This window comes from Quercus suber, unplaced genomic scaffold (genome assembly GCF_002906115.3).
Source record: "Quercus suber isolate HL8 unplaced genomic scaffold, Cork oak 2.0 scaffold_63, whole genome shotgun sequence".
Lineage (NCBI taxonomy): Eukaryota > Viridiplantae > Streptophyta > Magnoliopsida > Fagales > Fagaceae > Quercus > Quercus suber.
The window spans coordinates 1330727-1338698 of NW_027069528.1; positions in this window are offsets into that span (position 1 = coordinate 1330727).

The following is a 7972-nucleotide window of genomic DNA, read 5'->3' on the forward strand; positions in this document are numbered from 1 at the left end:
TTACATCTCTAAGTCAATTAAACATGTTTTGCATGCTACATGTAAACCTTCTTTTCTATAAGGGTTGAAATAATGTGCATAATAAATTTTTCTATGGAAGTTAAAAAGAATAAAATTCACCTTGTCTTGATGTTTTCTAAAAATTAAATTTGGAAATTCTCTTTCAATAATTGTGAAAATTCCAAGCAATAATTCAGAAGGTAATACATGTTACATGTTCATGCTTTGATATTGTGTAATTGTATGATTGATTTGGGTTGTAATTTATAAGTTGAATATGGTAGTGTATATCCAAAAGGGTCTAACTATGTTGTTTAGGATATTGAATATAGTGTTATATGTGATTTATAGAGAGTAGCGACGTTGTAGTAATTAAAAATTGGTTTTTCATTGTCTTTTAAGTTAATAAAAACCTTACATATTCTTTTTTTTTTTTTTTTAACTTTACATATTTTTTAACGTGAATCTTTACATATACCTTAATAAGTAAACCCTATACATTTCATTTTCTTAGATGCATAAAAAAAGATATCTATTCCATTATAATATTGGCTAATTAGTTTTTTCATGTTCTCATTTATAACGTTTTCTTACTATTATTATATTTTACTGGCTTTTGATTTTCATAATAGTGGCATTAAATGAGAGTTAAATTCTTAGAACCTTTCATTAGATTTTAAAAGTCATGGTGTGTGAAGAATATAAGCATTTAAGGAATTTTTTTTATATTTTATTATTTATAAATAATGTTAAATGAAATATGAAAAAAAAAAGATTTTGAAAATTTCATCTTTATTTCTTATATATTTCTATATTACTGAAGAACGTTTTCCTTTTAGTTTTGATAAAAATATGATTTTCTAGATTAGAGTTTGATTAGTTTCAAGTTTAAATTTTGTATGATTTTATTTAATTGTTGATTATATGATTTAATTAAGTGAATTTAAAGATTTATTTATTTGCATTGTAAAGTTTATAATAACATTCGTAAGGTCATCTTTAATTAATTTTTTACTCCTTTAGCCGTTGGTCTCTCTTTGTTTTCCAATTAACGGTTCTAATTAATTTATTTAATTGACGTTTATTTCTTTTACTAATCTCTTTCTCTCCCTCTTTGTTAACATCCTAATGTTTTCCCAAATTTGATGATAATTCTAATGTACTAAAATGCATATTGTAAATTTTATTTTTATTTATTTTTATTCCATTTTGCTGCCATGAAGTTAGTACATCCATAACTATTAGTTTATTATTTTATGATATGTTTGGTTTGATATTATTATTATTATTAAAATAGCATGTGTTTTGTATTCTCTTTTTCTATTAATGCATTGTAACGTTTTATGGGAATACTTTATAAGAAAATTGTTTATTCTTTTCTTTTCTTTTTTTTTTTTAATTGAGTGTTTCTAAATTGATATTTGTTTTGTATTTCATTTTTCCATTGATGCATTGTAACATTTCATGGGAAGACTTTATAAGAACAATTTTTATTTATTGAATAAAATATTATACTTTTAATTTTGAAAAAAATGAGACAAAATATAAATAATTATGATATGGAGGATGTTGCTAAATTTAAATGTTGAATAAAATAAGATGAGAATAAAATAATAAAAATGAAATGTTAGCAATAAACACCATATTATTTTAGTTATGCTATGTAATAAAATAATATTATATTTTATATACTATCTTTATAATGAATTAATATAACATTTAACAACAATGAGAATAAAAAAGATAACAACATAAAATATAAAACTAAATCGTATCAAGCTGGATTACCTGTCAATTCCAATTTTGGCAAACTAACTGACTTCTAGTAATCTAAAACTGATTTCTGCGATCATTTGGTGGAGCTTTCAAGTACTGCATCAGTATGTTTTGATGGTCAACCTATTACACTAAAATTAAAATATATATATATATATATTTATATATACCAAAAATTGAAGGAATATATATATATATATATATAGAGAGAGAGAGAGAGAGAGAGAGAGAGAGAGAGAGAGAGAGGCTTTTGTGTGTGGAAAAATAGAAATTATGCATGGAATAAGAGGGAGAATGACAATTTTATAGCATGAGGATAAGAATAAGAAGAGTCAAAAATAAAGGAAGATAAAAAGATAGAATAATATTAATATTGGGAGTAGTGGGGATATAAAAGTTGAAATGGAATAGAAAGGTTGAAGAAAGTTAAGTAAAGTGTAGTGGAGATATGAAAAGTTAAAATGGAATTGAAAATTTAATAATAAATAAGAATAATTAAAAAGAAGATAAATTAAATATGATATTTTGATTGTAATATAATAGAGTTTTTAATTCACTTTAAATGTTAAAAAATTGTATAAAAAAATGGGAAAAAAATTGATAATGACATGGCTGCTGACGTGGCTTAATGGGAGCGTAGCAACATTAAATGCTACGCTTCAGCTTTTAGTAATATATAGATTTCTCATTTGGCAACATTTCCTCTACAAATAAAAACCTCACATATATAACATTTCTTTCTCAATTCTTAATTTTTCTTTATTTCAATCTTTCCCAATTTGAAGAGGCAACATGGCATTAGCAAATAGCAGTTGAAGCAACCATCCAGAAAACAACAAAATTAAACTGTTAAAGAAGTTAAAATATAGTCTCAGCTGAGAATTAATACCTGCACAGTAGAGGTATTCTCAAAGAAATTTCGAATTGGTGGCTTCATGTCAAGGCGTATCCATGTATCACTAAATCCAAAAGACTTACCAGCCAAATTCTTTAAAAAAAAAAAAAAGTCCAGAGATTGTAACATTACTATATACACACAAATTATCCAAGATAAAGATAGAACTACAGAGTGATATGATTATTAGAACCTTAATCAACAATAAATAATCATCCTTTAGATCACAGTATCTTCTTATTTCTTTTTCCCCATAAAATAGTAGTTAACAATGCACTGCAAATCTATAACCAAGCATTCAAAAGAGTCTGGAAGACTTTGACTACAAATTCTATATATAAAATTTTTGGGCCAAGGGGAGGGGGGAAGGGGAGATTTTGAACTATTATCCAACATTTCATGTAAGATGGTCTCAGCCAATTGGCTACAACTGGGTTGAGCATATAAATACCTAAATTCTAAGGGAGCTAAAACAGTATAATTCTTACAAAACAATATATATATATATATATATTTATATAGATAATGTTGGTTGTGCTTGAGTTACCGTTTATACTCAGGGGATTGCTTATATTTGTCAAACTCGCGCAACCATTCCTCGTTGGATAGGGGAGGGAGGGAACCAGTAAATTTCCAATCAGTCATGGAAAGGCCGAAGCGTGTAAGTCTAGTAACACCACCAAGTAGCACCATACTGAACACCCATGCAGCAGACCCAAAAAACCAAATCCCCACCATTTTGCGGGCACGGGAACCTCCATTTACTAGCACCAGCTTTAATGCCTAAAGTTTTGCCATGCCAGCCTTAGATTCATGGTTTTGAAATTCGGACTGAACCGTAAGGTTCGACTCAGTTAACCGGAAACTGCCTCTTGAGACGGTTCTTTTAACTCCAAAACCCGCTATACACAAAAAACACAGTGAACCATTCAAACCGCGGTTAAACCGTCCGGGTTGGAGAACCGTGGTCGGATCTCACGGGTCAGGTCGAAGCTGGAAAAAATAAGAAAAAGGAGGAGCGTTGTGCCATTTTCTCTGTTCAACTTTGTCTTTTTATCTCTCATCCTCACCACAAATCCGAAAATGTAGTCCCAAAACACACCAAGTCCACAAAATAAGAAGGAAATGAAAAGCATAAACCTTATCTTTACCCCTTCTTCTGCGTTTTCCAATTTTTCCTTCTACTCCATTCTTCTGCGTTTATTCTTCTTGCTTCTTTGGCGTTTCCTTTCTTCTTCTGTCATTGGTGCCCAAAACCAAAAGAAATCAAAAGTCTAAGATTTTTTCTTTCCCAATAAAGCTGTCTACCAATATGGCAGACACTACCCCTTCCCCATGAAAAAGTTGGACATCTGGCCACACTTCCACCATTCATTTGCTTTTAAACTTTTTTAAACTTTTTTCATTTAATTGCATTATTATTACTACAAACCCACGTATCTATATCTATATATTACTAAAAACTGAAGTGTAGCGTATTTATTGCTCTTACGTTGTGCTACATCAGCTGCCACGTCATTCTTTTTTTTTTTTGTAAAATAATTTTTCCTACAATTTTAAAATGGTTTTTACAATTTTTAGCCCTATAAATGCAGCTCACTACTTATTTATTTACTTCCACTATCACCATATAATAAATCTAGCCCACTAATTATTTATTTACTTTTTCCATGTCATTATCTTATTTCTTTCCAATTTTTCTCTAATTTTTTTAACATTTACTTTTTTTATATAATATTTTCACTTACTCCAACCTTTCTCACTCCCTTACCTTTTCATCTCCCCACTACCATCTACTTTAATATCACTATTCATCTTTCCTTTCATCTTCTCTTATTTTGTCTCTTCTTATTCACACAATTTCACTATAAATTTGTCATTTTCTTCCATTCTCTGCATAATTTTTTTTTTCATAAAAAAGGCTATCTCTCTCTCTCTCTCTGTTGATTTTTTTATTTTACTTGCATCTCTATTTTAGGTTTATAATTCTTAACTAATTTTCATAACTTTTTGGAATCAACGTTTAGTCTGTATGATGTCATTGATAAATCTTTGTTGTAGAAAGGATATGATGGTGAAATACTTTGGTTCCCTAGGATTTCTTGTAGCTGTGTTCAGCCTTGTACCTATAGAAGGCCAACGTAGCTGTGTTCAGAGAGATGGCCTCGCTGTTAAAGAAGATTTTGAGGTACTAATGCAACCTAAATTTGCCGCTGCTATCATTGAAGAGGATGTAATTGTTACGGTTCATAGCAACTGACGATGCTTGAAGTGTGCATGAAATTAAAGGCTATAGGGGAGAGATGACCTCGCTATTAAAGATGATTTTAAGTTACTAATGCAACCTAAAATTGCCACTGCTATCATTGAAGAGGATGTAATTATTACAGTTCATACCAACTGACCATGAATCATGTATATATCATGTATATGTTGTAAATGAAATACTAATATCACGTATATACTCTTGCAATTCTGCCCAATTAATCTCTTTGTTTATGTGTTTTAGTGTTTTTTGAATATAAAGGATGTCAACAATATTGATCTTATGGGAAAAGTTACATAAAATATTGAGATTTTTTTTTTTTTTTTTAATATTACAATCTACTAAAAATGCTTTTTAGATATTTAAAACCTTTCTATTTTTTATATTTCTGACGTGTTTAACAAAAAAATATAAATAAACTATTGACTTTATACATTCATCTTTGGTGGTTTAACATTATATATAATTTTACCTTTACATATTTGTCTACTTTAATTTAGATGTTTATAACTAAATAATATTATCAATGAAGAATAAAAAAACCAAAAATAATGTCTATACATATCTATACTATATATAATAATGGAGTTTTGTAATAAATTTTATAAAGTTCTTTATGCACTACATCTTTAGCATCTTTTCTTTTCTTTTTCCTTTTTTTTGTTTTTGTTTTTATTTGCAATTCTTACTTTGTTCAACTTTTCATCTTCTTCAATTATTGTCTTTTTAGTTCAATATTTCATCCCCTCCAATAATTTTATTTTTCTTAATTTTCATTTGATTTTCTTTAGATTTTAAAAAAAATTTCCATTATATTTTCTTAAATTCAATAGTTTCACTTCATTCAACCTTTCATCTACTTCCACCATTTCTCTTCCATCTTAATTTTTATATAAATTTCTTCTTAATTACTTCATTTACACCTCTCTCCCCAAATTTTTCCAAGTTATCCACGACAAAAAGGTCAATACTCTCTCTCTTTCTCCAATTTTGTTTCTCTTTTGGTTGATTTTTTTTTTTTTTTATTGTTTCAACCGCTTTTTTTTTCTACTAATGGTTCTTTTTGTTATTGCTGTATTATTCTTATTATTTATTTATTTCCATCTCATTACTAGAAAAAAAATGTAATTCAATTTTGGGATTTCATGATGAATGAGTTTGAGTTTTCATGGTCTCAAAACTATTCAAATATGTTTTTTCTTTTTTCAAAATTGATTTGAATTGAGCATTTGATCGTGTTTGTTATAAATTGCTTTATGGTTGCCATTCTCTAGATTGCAGGAATGTTACTTTCAATATGTTTGCCATAATGTTTTTCTGTCTAATAATTAACTTCAATGTGATGTTTTCCGTTTTGGTATTTATTTTATAGTGAGCGTGTTATTCATTTTTATCAAAGATAAATCGTTATTGTTCTCCTTTTCCTATTGTTTTATATGTTGACCTAAATTTCATTTTTATCTTTGTTTTGTTTGTTAATTTCTTGATAGATATCAACAATTAAGCCTTGCAATCACTGGAAGCTTTTTATTCTATTGAAGTTCATACCAATCAATTGGTAATTATTTTTTTTCTTAGAACCTTTTGAAGGAAAGGGGAATAAATTTGTTGTTTTTTCTTAGTTGGTGCTTGATAATTTGCTTTTTATGGTTCAACACACATTAGCTATATAAGATTTCTCTTTCTTTATATTAATAATTTGTTGTTTATTATTTAATTGGACTGTTTGGTGTCCCAAAAATTGTGGGCCAATGGAGGAGAAAACAAAGTACAGTTTGAAGCTTAAATTTTTGTTGTTGTTTAGAACTTGGGGTGTAACAATTTAAATCTTTTTATCTTAACTTTTCTAAATGAAACTCTAATTCTTCAAAGCACACCAGCTTAAGTAGATTGTTGTGTTGTGGCTAGAATTTTTGTGTTTTGGACCTTAGTTGGCCTATTTGGTTGACGAACAACTTTGGGGATTGTTTAGATTTTGAGAAATTGTTTGAGATTTTAGGAGTGAGGAAATTCAGAAAACTGAATTCTTTTAAAATTCCATTAGTATCTAGCTTAAGCTAATTGTTATGCGAATGGAGAAACTAATTGGTTTTTAATTCTTGAATATCTATCTATAATATTGTGTACATGAACAACAGTTGGGTTTTTAGTTTTAGATTTTGGATTATGCTACTTTCTTTCAACTACTTGATTTTCTTTTTGGAATTGTCTCCTATTGAAGGTCTAGAATATTGTGTACATGAGTTTTAGACAAAACATAACAATACTCCTATACTTGAGTTTTAAATTTCATATTTTTCTATTTCTTTCCTTATTAAACATAATATGATATAACTGATGTGATGCAATGAAGGTACGAGCAACTGCTATTTTTGTGGCATAGCAGCTGATACATTATGATAATTTCCCATAGCCATTTAAACTTCATGACTTGGAATGCTAATAGCCATCTTCTCTGAGGCAAAAACAATTGGTCGAGTTCAATAAGTTTGCCACTAACTTTGACCACATCATCATGATAATATAAGTGACTCACACACTTACAATTCGTATATGCACTATTTTGATTCTTTGTGGAAATTCAAAACATTGATAAAATGAATGTAATGGCAAGTGCGTTATTTGTATATAGACACGTTGATGAATGTGTGTAGTGGACATGAATAGAATCAGTGGCATGTGTTTGACAATTTGGTCTTTGATGGAAATTAGTATAAACGAGGGTCTATTAAATTTTTACCTCTTTATCTCCTCGCTATTCTCTACTTGACTGTCTTTATCTTCCCACTACTCTCTACTTTACTGTCATACTTCCTTCATCATTTTCTCTGTATTATATTTTGACTCTTCTTCTCCCCATTTTATTTTGTATAAATTTGATATCATTTCTTCCATTCAATCCATATTTTCCTCACAAAAAAAATTGTAAATACTCTCTCTCTCTCTCTCTTGTGGATTTTTGTTCTTTCTTATAATTCTGATTAAGGTTGATGGTTTTTTTATATTTAAATATGTGTTTTGGTTTTTTTTTTTTT